Here is a 13,853-nt window from a genome sequence, read left to right as displayed (position 1 = left end):
ACATACACACAAGATTGTCCCTCATCCATATACATATATAATGATAAAAAATGTTCTCATATATTTAGATTTTTATTAAAAATATTTTTATGTATTTTTTTTATCTCACCTCCTAAAAAGTTTACAATTGACATAAGAATCATGTACAAAAAATTTAGTTCTCTCTGTTTTCTAGATTAATTTCTTTTCGTGCTGACAAAACTTATATTTTGTTTTAAATTATGTTTCTTTATCAAACTTAAAACTTCCGTTCGCACAAGAAGGAATTAATAATCTAGGGGGCGGAAATTTTTTGTGTGATTCTATCAATTATAAATTTTTTAGGGGGTAAAACCGAAAAAATAATAATATAAATAAAAATCTAAACATATAAGAATTTTTTATCATGCAAATAAGGGACATTCCAATATGTATGTGATTTTGTAGGTAAATAATAATATATAAGAATATTTTTTAAATACACATACTCAATATGATTATATATGGATATTTTAATATATATATATATATATATATATATATATACATATATATTAATACATATTAATATGTAGATATTAATATAGTATAGTTAATACATTAATACTATAATACCAATCAATGTACAACATAATAATATAATATTTATAAAAAGGAATTTGTACATAATTTTTGTTATTACTTACCTATTAGCAATGCCATTTTATGTTGTTTATGTAAATTTTCCTTTTCAAATAATTGCAGGAATTCTTTTAATGAATAAATTCCAGTAAATAAATAATTTTGCGCATTTTGAATTTTTCTGTTTTTATACTTATTAAATTGACTGCGATCTCTTGTTATTTCCAAACCATTTGTTAAACGATCATAATTGATTTCTTGATCCAAAATTATTTTGGAAATGGTATCTGCAAAAATAAATAATTTTTGATAATACATATATAGAAACTATTCCAATGCATTTAATATGTTACATATAATTTGCTATATTATGTTGCTAAAAAGATTAGTAATTTTTCAATTTTTGCTATATAAATATCTACAGTCATTATCAACAAAACAAAATTCTTCAATCTTTTTATTATGTAACTCTAAGCAACTATAAACTTAGAAAAACGAAATATTATACATTAAAAAATTTTTGTTGTAAAATATTATTTTCGTATAATTTAAATGTTATTATATAATTTATACCTAAAAACACTCAAAGATTTGGATGAACCATATGCATTTTTTTCAATAAAACATTATGAAATGATTCCACAAGATTATTAGTTCTAATTGGGCATCCATATACACTTATTTTTTTTGAAATTGGAAGCCAGGTACTTTTCATATATTTCACAAAGAGCAATACGTTAGGATAATTAGCATATTCTTCATCCGCAATCATCTGCATGAGGTTTAAGCCTTCAGAAAACATTTTTGGCGGTGCTAATGCTAATGTCATTGCCATAGATACTAATTTATATGGTGCAGTAAGAAGTTCTAACTGTTTCCACTTTTTCAAAACAGCCTATAATGTGAACATAAAATATGTATATATTAATAAATTATTTAAAAAACTTTATAAATTATGAATGTTAAAATGTAAATAATCTATAAGCAAATCAAAACTAATAGTTTTGCTAATAAAAAACATTTAAAGTACCTGATAATAGTGAAACCAACAGCCTCGTAGAGATGCATTGGGAAATTGTTCATGGACAGCATTCATCGATGCTTTTTCATAATCACACATTATGAAGCGCAAATTACATTGCAGGTCAGAAGCTAATTTAACAACTTCTTTCCATATGGATTTATATACTAATTGTGTTCTTGCTTCACATAAGATAAATAATACTGCAATACCCTAAAAAAAATATTTATATATTAAAATAACGTTGAGAGAAAAAACGTATATAATAAAATTATATGGAATGATAAAATTAAAATACCTTATCCATGTATCGCACATGAACTGAAAACAATTGTGTAAAATTTGGTGCTTTTGGTACAACCTGAAATAAATTTATACAGAACTGTAACAATAATTATATCCATAAATATTTCAATAAAATTATATATTTTAATTACAAATATAAAATAATTAATAATACTCACAGAAAATGTACCATCGATAAAAATTTCAGAACTTTTCTCTAATATTTTTAGAAGCTTATCGCTAGTAAAGATGTAAGAATATTTGTTGTCTTCAGATATAACGCAGCCTTTATAAATAAACTTTATAGGTTCATAACCTTGAAGCAAATTGCCAATGTCACGCACATTTGAAGGTAACGAAGGACGTATTTTGATTCTTTCTCTTAATAATAGAGATCTTACTGAATTGAATGAAATATTTGCTGCAACTATAGGATTTGTTCGAGAAACAATATCAAATATTTCCTTGTCAGTTGCAGTAGTCTCTTTGCACATTCGAATCATTTCATGTTTTAGATTAAAAATATCAATAACATAAGGTTCACTTGGATGATTATGTTTATTTTTTAAAACATATTTTTCTTCTACTTTAACTAATAATCCAGTACATGAAACAGTACGCCTTTTTGCACAACGGTATATATAATTGCATCTTTTATCGATATTGTATCCTTCGTGAACATACAAATAACTGCCTTTTTTTTCCCAGATATTATTTCCATTTTAATGCTGTAAATATAAAAAATGTGTTAAGCTGTATTTTTATTGCTTTTTAAAATTAAGCCTACGGCACACAGTACGATTTTTCGCGTACTGGATCTGATGATTTAGTAATAATATATTAAAAATACATCAATCAGAATGCAACATTTCTAATATACTAAATCTTATCAGATCCAGTACGAAAAATCGTACCGTGTACATACCGTTGGGTTTACACACACGAACATGCATGTACGCACATGCAAAAACACGCACTTATTGTTAGGCGTACATGCACGAACATGCACATAGGCGCACACATAGAGATGTATAATGTTATGCTATGGAATAAAATATTAAACTATATAGATTTTAGAAGTAATTAAGGAAAAAAGTAATACAAAAAAGTGTAAAAAATGATCTTGTTATTGTAATTGTATTGTAACCAAATTATTAACATTACATTTTAAGTTGAAAATAGTACTTTGGAAAATATATAATACTTTACTATTGGAAAAACAATAAGAAAGTAGAAGTTTGAAAATGTAGCATAAGAAAAGCATTTTCAATTTTCTTAAGTATATATATTCTATGTTTTAATACACATATTTTTATTCAGTATTTTATATAATCATATACATATAATTCAAACAAATTATGGAAGAAATAATAAAAATGACGTTTAATATCGCTCAATCTAATCTATTTCGAAAGTTTTGTATTGTATTTTTAAAAGTAATTTTATATACGGATTCGTATATTCCAAATTTTAGCCAAAATACTGAATGAATCTCATTAAATTTACGATATTCTTAATCAGTAAGCTCGACTGTAATCAGCTAAAGAGCTATTTTATTAAAAAAAGGTGAAAATAAAATTTTTTAATAAACTTGGGGAAATGTGCAGTTAGCAACGGATAAGGTTGGGTTAGCCGCGAGTCCGTATTTAATTTATTATAAATTTTTAAGAGCAAAAATGCAAAATCGGGCTCTTTAGCGGATTGCATTATTATATAAAGAATATATTTAAAAAAAAATCACGAAGCTATGTCACTTATTTGATGAGAAATCTGAACGATACGATTCTCACTAGATCTAAGGAACTGGGGAAATTTTCGTGGTAACATACTGATAGCTTGACAAGGAGAGAGATAATCGTTCTGTCTTTGTCTCTCTTGCATCGCGTATGTAGTAGCGTCCATGTAGGCACAAATACTAATATGTTGAGGACATGTATGCGATTTTAGCAAGAATTGGCTATATTCATATTATCTTTGTATCTTTGTATTGTATATGTATATGTAAAAGAACAAGAATAGCGACAGTTCTTGCCTAACATAAATTATCTTCCAATAATCGTTTCATGCACGCGCAGTATCTCACATTATATGCATCTAAAATTATAATTATCGAATAATATTTATAAATAAAATCTATATAAATAATAAAATATTTATGTATAAATAAAATAATATTTGTATATAATATTATTTTAGTTATATACAATTGAAATAAACGTAAATATATAAATATATGTATAAATATATATACCTATATGTGTATATATATATTTATAGATATTATAGAAAAAAAAATATATTTTTTTGGTATTTAATAATAAATAACACTAAATATACATATATGGATCAAATTATGGTATAAATAGTTAGGAAAAGTGTGTAAAGATTTATGAAAGACAATAATAAGATATAATGTGATATGTGATATGTGATAAGAGAGCAGGAGTTTGGATAATCTAATATTTATATAGATTTTGTTAAGTTTTCGGGTGCTTGTAAATTGTAAATGATAAGGAATTAAAATGAATTAATGATGTTATGATTTAATTAGGTAAGATATTTTTGTTAAATATATATATACACGTTTTCATAGGTATTTAAATTTATGTACAAGTTGAATATTGTAGGAAAGTTTATATAAAGTTTATATAAAATATATATAAGGCTATTAGTCACTTAAAGAAATAGTATAATATAGTTTTGTCTATTATAAGCTTTAGAGGTAGTAATAAGAAACTAGAAGAGAGTATGTAAGGAAGTGTGGATGGATGAGTGTGGAGATAAAATTATGTAAACCAAGTTCCTTTCCTGGCGATAAGCTGAAATAAACGAATTATATATATATATGGATCAAATTAAAAATATTTATTTAAAAAATATTTATTATAATGGATGGTTTATGATAATAATGAAAAATATAACTTTATGTTTAGTAGTAATTGTACAAAATTTTCTATAGATTATGACTATTTTGACGAATCTGTTGATTTTTCTTTTATATTTAGGTTATTTTTAAAATAAAACATAGTAATATATTTATACTTTATAAATTATTAATTCTATAAATTAAATGACTTCTATAAATTAAAGGTTTTTATATATATGCATCGATATATAGGTACTTTTATGTATCAATAGACGTTTCTTTTTCCAATTTGGAGTTTATTAAATAATATATTTAATAATATGTAACGATGCATCCCCCCATCGTTCCCGACTGCTGCCGAGCGCGCCCGACGGCTGCCGAATCCGGCCGAACCCCACCGACGCGGCAAGTACCGTTATCCAGCTGCCGAATGATCTAGCTCCGAGCAGGTATAAAAGGAGCCCTAGATCCTAGAATCGGCATTCCCTCTCCCGATCCGATTCCCGTCAGATCAATAGACAACGACTCGGACGATTGAGATAAAGTGTACTCCGTCTTGGCTGAGAGGTCTCGCAGCTGTCCGTAAGGAGTCTTCCGATTCGACCGGGAAACCCGAAACAGTCGGTCAAAGGGGTAGAGTGTGCTCTTGCCTCTCTCGAGTCATTCGCGAGAACCGACTTCCGACCCGCTCGCTTCCGCTTTCTCACCTCGCTGCAATAAACGCAGCCCCGGTCGCATTCTTGCGAGAGAGGACCCTTCGCGGCTCTCCTAACGCGCCGCCCTCTCTCTCGCGCCGTACACAGCGCTCACCGCGCCCCCGACCACGCGCGTCTCGTTACACGTCCGCGGTCCGCCTTCCCGAATTTCTTCACTATAAGAAATCGCGCTTTTCCCCCGAAAGTGGCCCCGCGGCCATCATTAGCGTAACCCCGACTCGCGCCGACCTACCGATACGGGCGCACTAATGGCGTGCGCGAACAATATATGTAAAATCATTACTGCGATATGTTTAGAAACCGAATATTCTTTTATATATTCTTCACCGCGATACGTTTAAATACCGAATCTTATATTCTTCACCGCGATACGTTTAAATACCGAATCTTATATTCTTCACCGCGATACGTTTAAATACCGAATCTTATATTCTTCACCGCGATACGTTTAAATACCGAATCTTATATTCTTTACCGCGATACGTTTAAATACCGAATACTATGTTGTTGCATATCTACTGCGATACGTGTAGATACCGAGTGTTACTTTATATGTTATTTAGCGAACGATAGTTTACATGTTATTACCCGTGGTACGTTTACTGCGTGTCTTATGAGTATCTCGCGAGTTATTACGATACTGCATATTATTCTCCGTGCGATGTTTAAATCGCTGTGCCTGCATATGTATCATTTTTCTTGTGTTTATTTCTTTTATTAAATAGTTTTATTAACGTAAAATTAACCGCGTGTTCTGTGTCGACCTCTTTTCGAGCCCTGATCCCGACTGAGCCGTCCGACGCTCGCAAAAAGCGGTTTATAACTTTTGCTAACAAAAGTTATAAACCGCTTTTGCTAACAAAAGTTATAAAATGATTCAATTATTGTGCCAATGATTTTATTTATTATATACTTGATTGTATATGGGGGGAGGAAAGATGGCCGCGAGAGTAGTGACAGGAGTCGATCGGTGCTCCGAGTTTAGGTGAAATGTGGTGGAGTTATAGAAAGGCTGAAGAGGAAATTGGGTGTGGAGGAGATGGTGTGAGAGGAATGGTGTGAGTGGCCGCGAAGGGAAAGAAAAGGATCATAAGGCGAAGGTGCACTGGCGAAAGGAAAATTGGAGCGTGGAAACGAAGGAAGGATAGGAACGGGATGCGGAAGGATGACATGGCGGAAAAGGAGACACGTCGGTAAAAGGAGGATAAAGAAGAGAGAGGTAGTTTGGAGAAGAGGCGTTGTCAGAGATAGGGCGCTGGATAGGGAAAGGAGAAGCACGTGCAGGACCGAGGGCGCTATGATAGCGGCAGAAAGAACGGAAACAGGTGGTTAGAACAGTGGCACGTGTTCGTAATAAAAGTATAGCAGAGAGAATAGAAGTATAGAAACGGAATGATGGAGTGGATAAAGGACGGTGTAAGTGATATAAAGGAGATGAGGAGGATGATGGAGAGGATGTTAAAGTTGATGGAGAGGAACAAGGAAAGAGAGAGTGAGGAGGAGGAAAGGAGAAGAGGTATAGAGAAAAGGTTAGAGAGAATGGAGGAGAGTGAGAGGTTATGGAAAATGAGCGTGCTAGGGGAGGAGAGTAGAGAGGAAGAAAGGAGAAAAGAGAGGAAAGAGTGCGGAGAGAAAGAGTTGGAGAAAGGAGTTGACAGGAGGTGGAGCGAGGTGGTGAAAGGAGAGCGGAGGAAAGAGGAGGAAGGTGAGGAAAGAGTGGAAGAATGGAAAGGAGCTGCGGGAGAGGACGGGAGAAGATTTGGAGGAGAGCGGATGGAAGACGGCAAAAAGGAAGCAGTGCAGCGGAGGGAAGAGATGGCGGTAGGAGAAGGATGTGTGAGTAAAGGACAGAGTGGTGGAGATATGCAGGGGAAGGAGGAGAGCGGAGGAAGAGAGAAGAGAGCGAGTGCGGGCGGGAAGATGAGAGAAGGGAAGAGAGATGAGGTAAGGGGGGTCGAGGGGAAAGGAGGAGAGAGGGCACTGGACGGGGGGGTGAGGGAGGTGGTGAGAGGGAGGAAGATGAAGGGGGAAGGGAAATTGATGAAGGGGAATGAGGGGGGGAGTGAGAGGGGTAAAACAGAAAGGGATAGTAGGGATAGTAGGGAGAAGGAAAGAAGCGGGAGGGAGGAAAGGAGGGAAGTAAGAGTAGAGAAAGGGGCTGGGGGTAATACGGAGGGAAATAGAAGGGAATGGTGGTGGAAGTTGGTGGAAGAGGATGATGAAGATAGGGGAAAGGATAGGGGGGGAAAGAGGTAAGGAGGGAAGATGGAGAGAAAAAGGAAGGGAAAGGAGGGGGGAGGAGGGTGGAAAGGAAGATAGGATAGGGAGGAAATGGGAAGGGATAGCGGTAGAAAGAGGGAAGAGATTAGAGAGAGGGGGGAGAGAGAGAGAGGAGAGAGAGAGGAGAGAGGAAATAGAGAGGAGAAGAAGTAGGGAAAGGAATATAATTTGGAGAGGGATAAAGGGGGAAGATGAGGAAGAAAGAAGACTGATGATGGAATGGTTGATGGCATGGGCATTAGGAAAGGAGGTGAGGGTGAGGGAAGTTAGGGAGAGAACGGGGCAAAGGGGGAAGAAAGTGCTTATAGTGGAATTAGAAGAAGAGAAGGACAGGGAAAAGTTGTTAGAGAGAAGGTGGGATTTTAGGAGAAGGTGGGGAGTAGGCATAGACGAGGATTTGACGATGGAGGAGAGGAGAGTAAGATGGAAATTGTTAGAATGGGCGAGAGAGGAAGAAAGGAAAGGGAAGGAGGTTAGGGTATGGAACAGGAAAATAGAAATAGACGGGGAGGAATGGGGGTGGGATAGCGAGGGAGGAGAGTGGGTTAAAAGATAAATGTAGGGAGGCAGGGATAAGGTGAGAGGAGGGAGAGGTAGGAGGGTTAGAGAAGGGCAGGAGGGGGGAGGAGGATGAAGAGGAAGGGGAGAGGAGGAAGAGGGGAGAGGAAAAGGGTGTGGGAGGCAGGTTAGAGTATTGTGAGGTCTCCAATTGGCCAGGTTAGGGGAATGAAGAATTGTGTAAAAGGGTGAGGGAGAGAGGAACGGAGGGGGGATAAAGAGGAAGTGGAGTAAGGGGAGAGGGGAAAGGGTGCGGGAGGTCAGGATAGATTATTGTGAGGTCTATAATTGGCCAGGTTAGGGGATTAAGAAAATTGTAAAAAGGGTGAGGGGGAGAGGAAAGGAGGAGAGGAGAGGGAGGAAGAAATAGAGGCCAGGGAGACAGGAAGGAAGGAAGGAAGGAAGATAGGAGAGGAGAAGAGAGAAGAAGAAGAGGGTGGATGGATGATGTATGGTGAGGAAAGAGATTGGTAAAAAAGAAAGGTTGAAGATGGATGGGTAAGAGGGAAGAGGGAAAAGGGTGTGGGAGGTCAGGTTAGAGTATTGTGAGGTCTCCAATTGGCCAGGTTAGGGGAATAAAAAAAATTGTGTAAAAGGGTGAGGGAGAGAGGAACGGAGGGGGGATAAAGAGGAAGTGGAATAAGGGGTGAGGGGGAAGAGTGTGGGAGGTCAGGTTAGATTATTGTGAGGTCTATAATTGGCCAGGTTAGGGAATTGAGAAAATTGTAAAAAGGGTAAGGGAGAGAAGAAGGGTGGAGAGGAGAAGGGGAAAGAAGCAGAGGCAGGGTGACAGGAAGGAAGGAGGGAAGGATGACAGGAGAGGAGAAGAGAGAAGAAGAGGAGTGTGGAAATATGATGTAATGAGAACTGTAATGTAATAGGAAAGATAGAAGATAGATGGGTGGATGTAAGGGGTTTGGCGGTCCCCTGAAAACGCCCCGCAATCCCTATTTTGGGCCGCGGAATAAATATTCTATTCTATTCTACTTGATTGTATACTTTGATATAAAGTAAATTAACAGTAATTATTTAATATAATGAAACATAAAATAACACATCTATATACAATTCTAATTAATATTAATTAGGAAAATTAGTAAGCCATACACGAAATGATTTAATAATCCGAAAACAATTGCGCACAAAATCACATTATGTTGTCTCATTCATCCAATATTTTAATTATCTCTATTTGTGATTACGTATTATAATAATGTAATAATGAACAAAACTCTATTTGTGTGACTGAATAAACCATCGCACAATCATAAACTGCAATTTGGCTGAAAATTGCTATTATTTTTTGCATATAGCGTGCAAAATTAACGTGTTTTTTCAATAAATAAATTATATGGAAATATATACGTCTTTGCGCAGTTATCGCCTTGAACATATGACCGATAAAATATCACCGGCATTTAGTTCCAAAAGAGATCACATTATTCGCAAAAGGATAATTGATGCTGTTGACATTCATCGAAGAGCGATTGAGTTAGTATTTCAAACGCTAAAGAGATCGAAAAAATCTACCAAACGGATACTATACATATAGTTATGTAATTTTTCACATTTTTTGTTTTCCGATAATAGATTCGCTGAATTTATGATATCTGGTTTTATGATTATTTACTTTATTTTAATTGGTGTAGGCGTCTCACCATTAACTTGTTTCAAGTGAGTACATGTTTCGACTATTCTATATTTTAATATGCTGTGTGATAAAAATATATCTTCAAGAACTTAACATTTGAATAATCTAATTTATATTCGAACTTTTTGCACATTATAATACATATAACATAGGAAAATATGCATTAATCTTTAATGTCTACTTATTCTATTTTTAATTTTCCCAATTATTTTTAATATCTCAAAAATATGCTTTTTAATATCCCAAAATAATACTGAATTAATCATTTTATATGTTTATATGAATCATGTAAGCACGAAATTTTTCTTAAAATGTATTACAGCTTTTGCATCTTCTGAATTAAACGATATGAACGGAGTATTAGCATGCATGATATTTGTCAGTTCTCATCTTATTTATCTATTCTTAAGTAACTTTGTCGGTCAGTTAATTACAGATCATAATACAAATGTCTTTAATACAACGTAAGTAATCAACACTTTTAATTCAGAATAATAGATGATTACAGAGAACCTAATAAAGCTCGAAATGTCTTATTTATGTTCTTAAACATACATACATGCATTACTTTGTTGTAACTTTATAAGCAAGAGACAGCACTCTGATTAATTATTTTAATGCTTAGGTACACCACGCGATGGTACACGGTTTCGTTGCAAGCACAAAAGTTGCTGCTTTTAATAATGCAGAGAAATACGAAGAATTACTATTTAACGATCGGTGGTGTTTTTGCCGCCTCTATATTATTTTGCAGTTAAACCACTCTACTGGAAAATGTACCACACAGTATTTTGAAATAATTTTTTTTATTCGACATGTCTTCAAATCGCTCTAAAAATAAGACAGATTTCGTCAAGAATTATTATTACAGAGCAAATTAAATATTTCTCTTGATGTTCTGATTATATTGATATTAAAGTTTGCGAAAATTTATTTAATTAATGTTTTCCAATTATAATGCTGTCTCTCTGTTTTGTGATTTTTTTAGGTACCTACACTGCAAAAACAAGTGTGTTACTTTTACACATTTTAAGCGTGTTATTCTGTAGACACTTTTTACACGTTTCATCGTGTGTAAAGTAAGAACACACGTGAAGTGTGTTGCATGTATGCATCTATGCGTGTTGTTTTTATACGTGTTCATGTTGGAATCTATGTTGGGATCTATGCGTGTTGTTTTTACACGTGTTCATGTGTTCATGTTGGAAGATCGATGATTTTACTGAAATGTGTCCATTATTAGAAATGATGGCTAATAAAGCTATGAAAGACAGACATTGGGAAAAATTATCTAAGCTGTGTCAATATTTTTTTTCTGTGGAATCTGAAACTTTTACCTTGGCAAACATTATGCAAGCACCATTGCTAAAATACAAAGATGATGTGGAGTATATCTAAATAAATTGCAAAATTTAATAATTGTGTTATTTATTATTTAAATTATATTTTTTCTACAAAGTATAAATGGCATATTTGTACATTATAGGATATATGTATTAGTGCAGTGAAAGAACAAGATATTGAAATTAAATTGAAGCAGACAATTGCAGATTGGGCGATTGTGAATCTGCAATTTGCCAGCTTCAAGCAGAGGCGAATTATTGTTAAAAGGTATCGAAACGGCTGAAATAATAGCACAGCTTGAAGACAGTTTAATGATCATAAGTTCCTTGCTGGCAAATCGGTAAAAAAATAATTATTATATTTTTGAAAAACTAAAATCACATACATATTTGGTTTAAAATAAAATATTCTTTATATATTGATTTAATATTTGCAGTTACAACATACCGTTTAAGAAAGATATTCAGTTATGGCAGACTAAGCTTAGCAATACGTTAGAAATATTAGCGAAATGGTTAATGGTGCAGAATCTATGGGCTTATCGGGATGTTCGACAGCTGTAGAAGTAACGCGCAAAATGTTGCATATACGATGTACATGATGCAACATTTTGCACGTGAATGTTTTTTGTTCGCAACGCATGCATTAATCAGATATATTAGAATAAAATTGATAATATCTAAATGGAAGATATATATAAATTAAAGCTCTTGTCTATATTTATCGCAAAAAAAATGTAATATTAAAAAAACTTATATTAATATATCCAAGAAAAAAAACAAATATTATAGTTTGTGAGCCCGCTCTACACTACTTAATTTGAAATATCTAATTTCATGCATTTCGAGTAATAGATTTGTTAATTATTTGAGAGCATCACAAATAAAACTGATCAAATGGAAAAAATATCATCGATATAAAGGCAAGATTATCCAAAAAGTATTATATCACTTTATAAAGAAACAATAAAAAATATTATCTAACAATACTAAAAGATGCTCTGTAAAATTGTTAAGAGTCTAATGATAACAAATATATTTCAGGCTACAAGTTTGTTCACTCATAGTATCGTCCGTCCATGTACTTCTGTAATCCTCTTATACACAATATAAACTTAAAGAAAAATACTTAAAAAATCTTTAATGCTTTCTCTTTGATGGCACCTCCCAATACTAATAGAACTCAAACGCAAATATGTACCTTAAATCGTAGACTTAAAGACGGGCTGAATAAGGACTCTCTCTTTTTCTCTCTCTGTCTCCAAGATTAAATATACTGATCGTAGCATATAAAACTAAAATAACAGCAACGCGATCGTCGTATCACTTCTACAGCCGTCGAACACCCCTAAAATTGTTTTACCGCGGGATTTCTAATTTTTTTGATTCATATTTCGTATGAATTTGTGGATCGTGTGATTTTTAATGTCGGTTCCAAGTACCTTATGGTCAATAAAACCCATTACATTAACGTACGCCAATGGATACGCTGTGTCCCAAATATAATATGTAGCGAGCAAACCCATGACGGTTTTGGCAACCGTAGGATTCGGTATTTTAACTCTCACGTGCGTGTCAGCTAGAAGGCCGAAGCTACACCTTCTTCCGCGATATATATTACGGCACGAGGAGAATCTCCTTTTTCTCCGAACAAGTCCTCGGTGGAAGCCATCATCTACGGCATTATTTCATCTTAAAATAACATAGCCCATTCCACCATTTATCGAGTAAATCATCATCGAATTACAATGTTTTCGACTATAAATAAATTATTAGTTATTAAAATTGTAACGATGCATCCCCCCATCGTTCCCGACTCTCCGTCGGAAGGCTGCGCCCGGCGAACACCAGCTCGGCTACACCATCCGGAACCGGTTCCCCGCGATGACTCCAAGGTCATGAATCAAATTAGGAAGTGGGGCTGCCACTTCGACGGACGCGACCCCGTAGCCTTCCTCGAACGCGTCCAGGAATTGAACGCCGGATACGGATTTTCGACCACGCAGCTACTAAAAGCGTTACCGGAATTATTACGCGGAGACGTACTCCTCTGGTACCGCAACAATCGCGAGGAGTGGGAGTCGTGGGACGATTTCGAACTCGACTTTCGGAACCAGTATCTGCCCCGGCGGTATCGCGCCGCGTTGCTACGCGAAATTATGGAGCGGCGACACAAACCCGGCGAGAATTTCGCAACTTACTCCACGGTAATGATGACGCTAATGCGTCGCGCCGGCGGATTCTCACGTTCTGAGCAGCTCGACCGCGTGTACGACAACATGAATCCGGAATACAAGATTTACGTCAGAATAGACGATGTAGGCAGCATCGCCGAGATGCAAGACCGGGCCGCGGAATTCGAAGACATTGAACGGCAACGAAAAGATCTCCGAAGGACAGAAAAAGCGACATCCGAGAAACCGAGCGTGGCGGCCGCCGCATACAACCGCGCCGAATGTTGCTGGCGATGTAAACAACGGGGACACACCCGTTTTGACTGCCGGCGACCCGCGAAGAAATTTTGTTCCCAGTG

At 35.0% G+C, this 13,853-nt stretch overlaps 1 pseudogene; it reads right to left on the bottom strand.

The window, feature by feature from the left end:
* Positions 1 to 657: 657 nt before the first annotated feature.
* LOC145946427 (uncharacterized) lies at positions 658 to 2,627 on the bottom strand (annotated as a pseudogene).
* Positions 2,628 to 13,853: the final 11,226 nt, after the last annotated feature.

The sequence above is a fragment of the Prenolepis imparis genome, unplaced genomic scaffold (assembly GCF_030444845.1).
Source record: "Prenolepis imparis isolate NDT839.2.m4 unplaced genomic scaffold, iyPreImpa1.0 SCAF_16, whole genome shotgun sequence".
Lineage (NCBI taxonomy): Eukaryota > Metazoa > Arthropoda > Insecta > Hymenoptera > Formicidae > Prenolepis > Prenolepis imparis.
The sequence above is the reverse complement of the archived record's forward strand: the minus strand, read 5'-3'. Positions and strand labels throughout refer to the sequence as shown.